Source organism: Colossoma macropomum, unplaced genomic scaffold, assembly GCF_904425465.1.
Source record: "Colossoma macropomum unplaced genomic scaffold, Colossoma_macropomum, whole genome shotgun sequence".
Classification (NCBI taxonomy): Eukaryota; Metazoa; Chordata; class Actinopteri; order Characiformes; family Serrasalmidae; genus Colossoma; species Colossoma macropomum.
In genome coordinates this window covers 2567-15157 of record NW_023495115.1, presented here as the reverse complement: position 1 = coordinate 15157, position 12591 = coordinate 2567, and the positions used below count along the sequence as shown (strand labels likewise).

Genomic DNA, 12591 nt, shown 5'->3' with positions numbered 1-12591 from the left:
GAGGCAGATTCTACCCGTATTGGGGCAGATTATATCCGTACTGAGGCAGATTCCACCTGTATTGAGGCAGATTCTACCTGTATTGAGGTCCGAACCGTCATCAACGCTCCACCGCAGAGGCGGGAAGCGCGCGCTTAGAGCAGCTTCTGGAAACTTCGGAAAGCTTCAAAACGCGTCTGGTAAGTAAATGCTTGTTTTATTTGATGTACTAACAGTTTTTTTCAGTCAGACATTTACTCAAACCTAATCCTATGATTTGTTAGTGTTGAACTCTTCATGTGTTAAAATGAAAATGAGCATCACTTGCTAACAGTCAGTTAGCTCGCTATTATCTGCTGTGGTAACGTTAGCTAGACTAGCGAGTCTCCTCTTTCAGGTGAGTGTTTGCTCTCACAAAATAACAAGACAACAGGTTGTTTTTTAGAGAAACACCATTTTTAACTTGTGGAACGGTGTCGAATTTCTATTCAGTTTTTAATAAACTGGTGCTGGTGCGTTAGCAGGGTAAAAACTGCGATTTGGTAACTAGATGCTAACTAATTAAGTGACCTGAAATTCTGTATTAGACTAAATATTTGTCTCTCTTCTGTTCATGTTTCTGCTTTGAGGTTCAACCAAATATCATTATATATAGGCTTATATCATAAAGGTCATGAAGGGGAGGGTGGAGGGCAGGGGGTACTTAACTGAGCGCAGAGTGCATTTGGGAAGTGTCCATAAAAATTGAGTCCTGTGTGGCTGCAGACATCAGAGTTAACTGTTCATATCTGTAGCAAAGTCTCCTTAGCAGAAAATCTTCGTCCACATTTACATATTTTCTATAATAACTTTTCCTTCTGAGAGTTATATATAGTTTAAAAAGAAGAACTCAAGCACAAATGTTGACTGAAAACATCTACACAAGTAATATTTAAGAGTTTTTCTGCTTTTACTCAAGATCGTAACACTTGTCTTACACAGCAATTAAAAAGTTGTGCACTTTGTCCATCTGCTCCTCACTGACCATCTAAAGCCAGTGGTGTCAAATTTAACCACTGAAAGGGCCATATTAAAAAATCCCAGCAAATCTGTGGGCCAGCTGTGGTTTTATTTCATTTTTACTTAACATTTTGCCAAAACTGCAACAGCAAAATAGGCATTGAATACTTAATAAAATTAATGCTAAATTAAAATACATTTTAATTGGTTTAGGGACCGCCTGTTTGCTTAAACTAGACACCAGGCACCTTTTCTTTTTGTGTAACCAGTGGCCCATAGATTGTTGTTGGGGGAAGAGGGTCAGAATGCACACAACGTTGCAGTGCATGCTGGGCACTGTAGTGCATCTCAGGGTGAAACAATGGAAAATTAAAATATTTTCGGGGGCCGAATAGGACTGTGTCGCAGACCAGACTGGCCCGTGGGCCCAGAAGAGGTCAGGAACAAAAAGTGTTTCTATTTTTGAGGTATGGAACATCGTCTTTACTGGGTTTGAGAAGCTTGAATGCTTGTACAGGTTTAGTTAGTCAACAGAAATCTGCCTGTATCTGTTTCAGTTGTTGAAGTTAGAATGTTCTCTCTTCCTACAAATATCCATCTGGTTCTCGACTGATCAGGACTTACAGCTTGTCCCAGGTGCTTCACTTACAGTGTTGTTTATAGTATTGCTCTTCATATTATTAGTACATATTTCATTCTGTATTGTACTACATATTGTAGCATGAAATGTTGCCAATATTATAGATTTTCAGATGTATTTCAAGCTGGAGCTCATATGCCTTGCTTTTTTCTTTACTTTGCAAAACGGTTGCATAAAAGTAAGATCTTTCAAGGTAGTGTGCTGTTGTGAAAAACAGTACATGGTTATTGTGGTACATGGTTATTACAGTGACATGCTCCTTCTTATGTTCTATCGCATTTACCTTTTCTTTTTCTTGTTGTTGATTTGTATATTTAGTTTTCATACTGTCTTATTTTTTTGGATTATTCTCACCTTTGTTTTGTCTGGTGAGTGTTAATTACTAATTTTGCTCACTTTTTCTTCATTTTTGATGCAGCCGTGAAGAATCCACCTTTACAAGCTGCAGGCAACAAAGAAATTGACCAGAGACCTCCACACCTGTTAAGGGACGAGTGTATTTAGCACAGTGAGGTGGGCTTCAGATGTTCATTCTCGTGCTGTCTCTCTCTCCCACACATACGTAAACATTCACTGGCCATTTTTAAGGTACTCCTAACTTACAGACTGCAGTATGTTTCTCTGCATACCTTTTAGCCCCCTTTCATCCTGTTCCTCAGTGGTCAGAACCCCCACAGGACCACCACAGAGCATGTATTATTAGGGTGGTGTATTGGACACAGCAGTGATGCTGAATTTTTTAAACACTGTGTCCACTCACTTTCCACTCTATTAGACACTCCTACCTTGTTGGTCCACATTGTAGATGTAAAGTCAGAGTCAATAGCTCATCTGCAGTGCTGAGAATGAAATAATAATAGTACCTACTCTGTGGTGGTCCTGGTGGTCGTAGTTGGGGTCCTGATCATTGATGAATGAAGTGAAAGGGTTAACGAAATTATGCAGAGAAACAGATCAACTACAATCTGTGCACCTACACATTAAATGGACCTGATTAAATGGAAAATGAGCATAGATACAAGGTAACTGTACATAATTAAGTGGCCAGTGAGCTTCTACATATAATCAAGTACAACGGTGTTTTCATTAATTATGTAATTGTTATTCTACTCATTTTGTCTGAATTGTAAATTTTGTATATGTTGTCCAGACAGTTAGATCAATTACTTCAAAAAGCTTTCTGGTCTAATCAGTTCATGTCCACATACCTGTGAACACAGGTGAGCTTTAAGAATGGTTAACAAGACTCAATACAGTACATATTGTATACACATAATGTATGATATTATTTTCTGTGTTAGATTGATTGATTGCTCTTCTGTGTTGTACTGTCTCTTCTGTTTTGTTGCACATTGCCAGTTTTACTGTAGAGTTTGACACTGTGTTTCTCTCTGAAGTGGGATCAGTGACTCAGGGATGAGCTGGAGCTCTTGATGTACTACACTGGGATCACAGCTGTCAGTCCTGCTGAAAATGGATCATTAATAACTGATAATCAGGTATGGATATGAACTTGTGGTGGGAATCAAAGTTCTAAAGCTGTCTTTCCTCAGTTCACTCAGTTTCTCCTCTGATGAGTTTACAGTGGTCACTCGAGGGTCTCTTTTTCTCAGATGTTCTCTCAGAGAAAAAAAATCCCTTAGAATAAAAAAATATAAAACAAGTTAAGCCTAAAATTACACTTACAGATGAAGTGACATCTTAATATATGAGCCCTTCTTTGTAATGACTTTAACAACTCTGTCGACCATTGAATTTATGTCCATGTATAGTTTCTTCCTGTTTCATTTGAGGATGCCAGTATTGCCTTCCAGAGCTGCTGTTTTGAGCTATACTGATGACCACCTTCATTGATCTTCCTTTTAAGGATGCTTCACAGATTCTCAGTAGGATTGAGGTCAGGGGAGGATGGTGGCCATGATTTTTTATGCTCATAGCAGCCAAGGAGTCAGTGGTGTTTTTTGCAGCATGTGATGGTGAACTGTCCTGCATGAAAATGATTTTATTTCGGAAGACATGATTCTTCTTTTTATACCATGGCAGAATGGTTGGTTAGGAACTCTGTATATCATGCAGAGGTCATTTTAACACCCTCAGTGAGCGTAAAGGGACCTACCGTCTCACTTCCCAATATTCTGGCCCAAATCATCACTCCTCAACTTCCTTGCTGACGTTGCAGGCTTGTTTGAACAAATCATCTAGAACTCCATCCATCTGGTTCATCTAGTGTAGCATGGCATTCATAAGCAAAATGAAACTGTTTGAAAATTAGTCTTCGTGTATTTCTGAGCTCACTGCAAATGTTTCTTATTGAGAGCTTTGCTTAGTGGTGGCCAAAATACAGCTTTATGAACAGCTGCCAGCCTGTGGAGGATCCTGCATGGAGAGGTTCTAGAGACTCCAGCAGTTTCCAATACCTGTTTGCTGCTCAACAGTGGTGTTTTTATAGCTGCGCTTTAAATACAATTAATTTGTCTGACAGAAACTTTCCTTAATACGCCTTTATCTGACCATATTCACCTGTGCTCTGAATTTCCCACATATCTTTTCACAGTTTGATGATTTCTCTTCAGTTTTTGTGAAATATCAATCGTTTTCATGCCTTTTGTTCCACTATTCCACACTTTTCATCTTTCTTTCTCCCCATATTGCATGAGAACTGTGGCTTAATAATGTGGAAGAATCTCTTTAAGTAAGATTCCCTTTAATGAAGATCACCTGGCAAAGTAATTAACAAATCTGTCTGAGATTGGTGCCGGTTATTGTTAGATGGTGATACCCTCATGAAAGCATATATATATATATATATATATATGTATATACATATATATATATATATATATATATATATGTGTATGTATATATATATATTTATATGTTCACAAGTAGATTTGAGTAACAGCCATGAGGCTGGACTCAAGCTACACGGGCGGTTAGTAGTGAGTACAGGTGAGACCGTTTTCTGGCTGGCCCGGAGCTTTTGTACTCTAAGCTCCGCCTCAGCCTACACCAAACCCCAACCCCGGGATACATAACTAATACACACACACGCATACTGTACAGTAACAACATACACCTGGTTGCAACCCATGACAGTCTTACTGGTAAGTATATACAAATATTACATATAAAGACCATGAAAGCCTCCTAACATGTTTTCTTTTCTTTACAGGACCAGCACCAGAGTGTTGGTGGATCCATCCGACTAGGGATAAGAGGAGCCACAGCTCTCACCGACATCCCCTAAAAGATGCATAACAAAGGAATACAGGGGAGTAACATTTTATTTCACTTAAATGTCTATACTTCTGATGGTTATGCTACCAGTCACTAGGGCTGGTGATGGGGTGTAAAACTCACCACATCACAGTTATCTTAAAAGGTATGAGAAATAATACAGACACTTAATTTGAAAAACTAAAACCTAAATGCTTATTATACTGAAATCCTACTGATAAATCACTTACATAATCATTTGGAACACAGTGTAGTGATGACATGCTAGCAGAGTTGTTCGTGATCGTTAGTGAAGTTGTGTCTGTTGTGTCTGTAATGTTTAGCCTGTGGCTTATGGTGCATGTGACGTTTCTTATGCTGTAATTTGACAGCGTTTATTGAGAGATGGCTGCTGTAGCCGAGAGAGAAACATGTCGGCCATCTGTCCCGAACAGCTGTCCAAACCCTCAGTGCAGGGTCAGGTTTGGAGACTGTACTTGTAGCTGCACAGCTCTGTCTGGGTCGTTACCTGGCTATGATCTTATACTCTGAGCTCTGTTTTATCTGCATGTAAACACAATCACTAAAGCAGCTTTTCATCATGTGAGAAACATCACTAAAATTCTGCCTTTTCTCTCTCAGAGCGACGCTGAGAAACTTGTTGATGTATTTGTTACAAGCAGAGTTGATCACTGTAATGATCTTCTTACTGGACTTCCTAAAAAACAATATATCCTCTACAAATCGTACAAAACACAGCAGCATCCTAACAAAAGCTAAACAGAGAGATCAGATCACTCCCGTCTTTAAAAGAGCTGCACTGACTGCCTGTATCATTCAGGATAGATTTTAAAGCTCTCTAAATGACCTTAAAGCACTGCTTACATCACAGAGTGTCTGTCTTTTTATGTTCCAGCACGAGATCTTAGATCTGCAGATACTGACCTTCTGCAAATACCTTCTGTAAAATACAGAAAACGTGGAGAGACTCGTTCAGTTATTACGCTTCACCTTTTATCACCTTTTATTTTTATTATGTTCTCTTTTTATTAGACAGTCAAGCTCATAGCTCACTTTTTAATTAAAAGAGGATTAAACCTCTTTAATTAAACCTTATTTAAACCTCTTAATTTGATCTGTGTCGTGTGGTTACAATAATAGGCAAATCATATAAATCCTATATTTAATTGGAAATAGTGCAAAGACAACATATCAGATGTGTACATGTTTATCACTGTGTTATATCATCTCTTCTTTCAACACTCGGGGTCTTCTTTGTTATATTTTTCGTTTCATAGTGCTCCAAATGTTTTCAGTGGTGACAGGTCTGGACTGCTGGCAGGTCAGTTTAGCACCCGGACTCTTACTATAGAGTCATGCTGTTGTAATAGAGCATGTGGTTTAGCATTGTCTTGCTGGAATAATCAAGGCCTTCCCTGAAAAAAGATGTCGTCTGGACAGCAGCACATTTAGCCAAAACCATATATCGGGGGTCTTTAATTAAAATTCAGTAAGGTCCAGTCAAAGAAAATTTCCTCAGCTTGATTTCATCAGCACACAGTTAAAAAGCCAGTATTCATGATGGTACAGGGGTGCATTAGTGCACATGGCATGGCTGACATGCACATCTGTGAAGTCAACATTAACGCTGAATGATATATGGCAGAGGTCACTAATAGGCGGACCGCGGTCCGAGTTCAGACCCAGACGCTGTCCTCTGTGGACCTGGACCTATAACTAATAAACTATGGATAATTATTTAATTTCAACAGGGTGGTCCTAATTTTATCGGCGTAACATTTCTAGTCATTACGGCAGCCTGAGAGACTCGCAGGCTAATTACATGCTTGTAAATATCACACATGACGCTACTCAGCCAATCAGATCTGTGCATTACAAGGCGCACTGCGTCTCAGATGAGTGACACACACACAAGGGAGGGACGTGGCGAGACACAGCAGTTGGAGAAGAAAATGAGCCAGATTATTTCACATGATTTGCTATAAAAAGGGAAAACTGACAGTAAATATTGTTGAAATATCACTGAATTGTACTTTATTTGATTTGACATTCAGTTGTTGACTTTTCTGCATTTACAGTGCGTTTGTGAAATGTAGTTCAGGTGTCGTCATTTTGATGAAAGTGTTGTTCTCATGAAGTTAATCCCATAACTAATGAAGATCAGTGAGCAGAAACCGTGCACATTACTGTGTGTCTGTCTGTGTCAGGTTGTGACCTGTTCCTCAGGGCGACTGCCCCAGCTCTCTCTACATGGCTTGACTGGGCACACTGAGCTGTGGACTGCACTGCCCTGTCCTGCTGATTAGAGGAAACCAGCAGAATGTCCTCACCTTCTACTGCCGGTAACTCACTCATCCACAATCACTTAGCACTTATCAAGGAATTTATGTAGAACAACTGTGCCTTGCTTAAAATGTTCAGTTTATTGAAGTTGCTGTGTCAGATCATCATGAGCAGCTTCTTTGCAGACGCCTGCAGGGATGTGTCGAAATTTCCTTTGTACACTTCTGACTTGATTATAACATCAGTGAACAGGAGCTCATCGACAGCTCTGTAAGAAAAACAGCTCCAATTCAAACCTAACTGTCTCTCTTAGAGCTCTGATTGGAGGCGATAATGTCAGTCTTCATTACACAGTGCACAGGGCTTTTCCTACACTCTTAACAAAGATGGTTCTTCAGGGGTTCTGCAGATATAGAACCATGGACACTCAAAGAACCCTTTGCATCTTGAAAGGGTTTTTCAGACTGATGGAGAATGGTGCTGTAGGTGGTTCTATTTAGGTTCTATTTAATTGGACTGTGCTGGTTACGTGACCATGTGAATAATTGTGTTCAGATTATCAAGTGTATGTAAACACACTGATTATTTTCCCATTATCTTATAGTATTTCACATTTCAACAAAGAGCAAATAAAAGAAAACACGTTAATAAGTTCTGGCAGTCATACAGAATAATAATATCATTACTGATGAGGGGAAACAGGAACCGTTTTTCATTCCGTTAGTAACGTCATGTCTGAGCTATTCCTATAGAAGAGGCAGAAACAAGAATATATGATTACAGCCGTGCTGGTTCCCCTCTCCTCACTCTCTGAATTTGGAGCTCTTGCTGATTAGGTGCTGAGTTGAATCAGGTGAGTTAAATGAGGTGCTAAACTCTTCAGTGCCAGGCAGGACTGCAGTCTGACATCTCTGACATAAATTCAGGCGTTCAGTGAATGACTGTAAAATGAATGAATGATTTTTGTGGTATATTTACTATACGTCTGTAAATACAGTGCAGAAGATAAATGAATGAGTTTTGCTTCATTTTAAATAAAATTAGGTGTTGTTTCATGAACGTATACTTTTTTCTCCACTCTTTTGTGCTCAGCCAGAGCAGCTCGATGGTGAGATGTAAACGCCTGTCTCTGAATATTATGGGAGGAGCTTGTTAGCTACCAGCTGACCTAGGGGTGGACAATATGACGATAATTTATTCTTATTGTGGAAAATTACGTGATACATTCTCCATCAGTCTGAAGAACCATTAAGCATGCAAATAGTTCTTTAAAAGTTAATGGTTCTTTATAAAACCACTGTGTTTACTAAGGAACCCTTGAAGAACCGTCTTTTTTTAAGAGTGTATATAGAATATTTTGCTTGTTTAAATGGTTCTCTGCTTGGCAAAATGGTTCTTCAGATTGATGGAGAATGTGTTGTGTATGGTTCTATGTAGAACTCATGGTTCTAAACAGAACCATTGCCTTTTCTAAAGAACCCTTGAAGAAGCATGTTTTTAAGACTGTAATGAAACACACCTGATCCAGTTAATGAAGGCCTGGAGGGGAATCTGAATGTCTGTGTTTTGGGTCTGAACTGTTTAGGGTGGGAGGCCAGGACTGGGCACCTCTGCACTAGTGTATCTCAGAGATGTCCAGTTCCAGTTCCGGAGATCTGCCACCCTGCAGAGTTCAGCTCCAACCCTGATCTGACACACCTGATCCAGGTAATCAAGGCCTCCAGGCACATCTGAATATTAGAGCCAGGTGAGGTGGATGTGAGCTTTTCAGAGTGATGGATCTCCAGGAGCAGGACTGAGCGCCTCGACTGTAATTCTTACCTCAGTTAAACAAAATCGTAAATAAAACAGTGACTTTTTATTATTATGACTTCATTTACGAGGGTGGAAGATATCTCAGACTCAGATTTGCTGCATTTCAGACCAACATATCTGATGTTTTAACCCGACTCTGAGTATAATCTAGTGTAAACTGATCAACGACTCAATGTGAACAGATTCCTGCAACAGCCACTGAAAACTGAGAGCGCGAAAGAAGAAAATACAGCAAGTAAACAAATAAAAATGGAGAAAAGTCTCTCACGAGTGGAGCAAATCTTTTTAATGAGCTGAGTTTAAAGCACAAAAGTTTATGTGCATTTAAAACTCTAAAAATACCAACTGATCACATTTTTAAATCATTAATCCTCACTTAAACGTTTACGTGCTGCTTCCTTACTGTCTCTGCAAACGGCAGAGAAATCAGTAATCGTAAGATCAGTGAGCTCCGTTCAGTTCAGCAGCAGCTTAAAAGTTAAAAGTGTGGATCCCCAATATTTCAGTCGCCCAAGAAAATCTGCAAAAACCAGTCTGACAGTGTGAGACGCCCAATCTTTTTATAATCTGTTAAGACTTTAAAAGTCGTGTAGTGAACCCGAGGCTTTAGTTACAGAGAGATGCTGCTCTTGTTCAGGTACACGAAATACATGAATGTGCTGGATAAATGTTTCTGTGTCTGACACAACAAAGTGAATTTAATTCCTCATCTGTATGGTGACAATATTACTGAACAGTGGCCTCTCGTCAACTATAGGAAACTAGCCAGCCAGGTTAACCGTGAACATCACCGTTGTGTTGTGGCTCACCTCCATTGTGTTTTGTGGTATTTGTGAAATGTAGCTCTGTGTAGTCGTTCTGATGAAAGCGTTTCCTGTGTTTACAGTGCGTTTGTGAAATGTAGCTCTGTGTAGTCATTCTGATAAAAGCGTTTTCTGTATTTACAGTGCGTTTGTGAAATGTAGCTTCTGTGTAGTCGTTCTGATAAAAGCTTTTTCTGTGTTTACAGTGCGTTTGTAAATGTAGCTCTGTGTAGTCGTTCTGATAAAAGCGTTTTCTGTATTTACAGTGGGTTTGTGAAATGTAGCTCCTGTGTAGTCGTTCTGATAAAAGCTTTTTCTGTATTTACAGTGGGTTTGTGAAATGTAGCTCTGTGTAGTCGTTCTGATAAAAGCGTTTCCTGTGTTTACAGTGCGTTTGTGAAATGTAGCTCTGTGTATTCGTTCTTATAAAAGTGTTTTCAATCGTACTTTTAATTATATATATATATATATATATATATATATATATATATATATATGTATATATATATACATATATATATGCATATATAAATATATATATTAGGGGTGCAGGGAAAAATCGTTTCTTAGATGCATCGCCATGCGGACGTGGACGATTCTGAATCTGTTCATAAACTTCAAAAATCGATTTGCTAAATATTTAATTCATACCATAATGGTCACTGAACGTAAAAAGCGGAACTTGGAAGTGGGGAAGTGCAGAGCCCGGACAGTCTGTGGCGGCACATAACAACAACAATTCCAGCAATGGTCGAATTCGAAAGAGAAGTGACTTCATTTTCGCAACTTTTAGTGTTTGACAGTCTTTCAGATTTAATGTTCCAGGAAACCAACTGTGCCGCTTATAAACGGGAATAAGTCCATTTGTCTCCAGATGTTCGTCTTTGCTAAATCTCTCTCTGCCTTTTCGTTCGCTACTAGCTCGGAGAGACTGTGTTGCTAAGTGACCTGCAGTCTGTACGCTGGTTCGTTGAAAAACAGGGCTTTTGCGCTATGTAGCAAGCGTCCCATCTCACAGATATTTTACTGACACAGTGACCCCCCCCCGCCCCCCCACCCCTAAACAAAAGCAGTGAATGAGAACCTTCCAATGAACTTGCCACATCACTTCCATTTGATTTATTAATAAAAGATATTGGGAGTAAATTCATTATAGATCATTACAAATACTTTAAAAATACCAAGTCATCACACAGTGAGAAAAAAATCCTGTATAGAAAAAAAAGATGCATCCATAATCGTTTTATAATCGCATCACAGGCCTCCGAATTGTAGTCGAATCAAATCGTGAGGTGCCATGGATTCCCACCCCAACTATGAATAGGCTCTTGTTGGTCACTGTATATCTGAGCCAAAATGAAAAACGAAACCTCTGTTCGACAGTTTTCACGTCACTCAACTTCTTTTTTGTCAAACATATTTGCTTCATTGAAAAGCAACAAAAACAGTGAAATGCAGTAAACGCTCTGTTACACTGATTTAACGGAGGAAAGCAATATAGTGAAGCCTTTTGTTTTAGAGGGTTTGTTTTTCATTTGGCTCGTATTCTGCACGTCACTACGGAAAAATAACAGTAACTGCTTTTCAGTTTGTTCCTCTCCATACGAGAGAGCAAGCACCAACATGGTTATCAGTACTTTCCCCTCATTCGAACGTTGCTCTCCTTGTGGACTTTCTGTCTTACAGTCTGAGAGAAAGGTGAGGCTGAAGGAGATCATCAGGAGGAATTCCAAACACGCTGCTCTGGTCTTACTGTGAGTCCTGATCCCAGTTCATACTCATTAACAGCTGAGCTTTATAAGGATTCTGTTCAATATTCAGCTCAAAACCAAACAGTGCAAATTCAAATATTGTTTGAAATTCCTCAGTCAGGCTCAGTTGTTCTCATGAAGTTAATCCCATAACTAATGAAGATCAAAGAGCAGAAGCCGTGCTTCGAAGCTGTGTGTCTGTGTGTCTGTCTGTGTCAGGTCGTGACCTGTCCCTCAGGGCTGCTTCCTCGGCTCTGTCTACATGGCTTGACTGGACACACTGAGCTGTGGACTGCACTGCCCCGTCCTGCTGATTAGAGGAAACCAGCAGAATGTCCTCACATTCTACTGCCAGAAACTCACTCATCCACAATCACTTAGCACTTATCAAGGAATTTATGTAGAAAAAATCTAAGAAATTTGAATACATTTGTTGTTTTGTGTACAAATTCTAATATATAACACAGTGAACAACATGATCAGCTGAGGTATCATGAAGAGAGACAGTGGTTTAGGAACAGCACTTCACTGATTACTTTGTAAATTATCATTTAAATGAAACTCATGTTCAACTTTTGTAGCATTCAGTTTGACATCAGTCCATCCTGCCTGACATTTCTAGATATTTCTGCAGACTTTGATTTGCTGTATATTAGACTAGGAGAACTAAACTTAATTATAAATGTACATTTTAATGAGGTAACAAGTTGGTTCCCTGGACAGAGATCAAATTAAATTCCATGACTTTTTTTTTCAATTGGGAGGCCAGGACTGAGCAGAGTTCAGCTCCAACCCTGATCTGACACACCTGATCCAGGTAATCAGGGCCTCCAGGCACATCTGAATATTAGAGCCAGGTGAGTTGGATGTGAGCTTTTCAGAGTGATGGATCTTCAGGAGCAGGATTGAGCGCCCCGGCTGTAACTCTTACCTCAGTTAAACAAAATCGTAAATAAAACAGTGACTTTTTATTATTATGACTTCATTTAAGAGGCTGTAAAAATCCAAGTTTTGCTGGCCAGAAACTTTGATTTTACAAGACATTGATTTCTTGAGGATCAGGGTTTGTATAGCGATGCACGAC

The 12591-nt window shown here is 39.4% G+C and overlaps 1 long non-coding RNA gene across 2 annotated transcripts; it reads left to right on the top strand.

Annotated features, from left to right (window-relative positions):
• Positions 1-221: 221 nt before the first annotated feature.
• Positions 222-12238, top strand: LOC118801016. Of its 2 annotated transcripts, XR_005006428.1 has the most exons (4): positions 6190-7197; positions 8724-8845; positions 11443-11510; positions 11727-12238. It is a non-coding gene; the product is annotated as an uncharacterized LOC118801016 (long non-coding RNA). The 2 variants fall into 2 exon arrangements; XR_005006427.1 differs by lacking the exons at positions 6190-7197; positions 8724-8845 and adding an exon at positions 222-3117.
• The last annotated feature ends 353 nt before the right edge of the window (positions 12239-12591 follow it).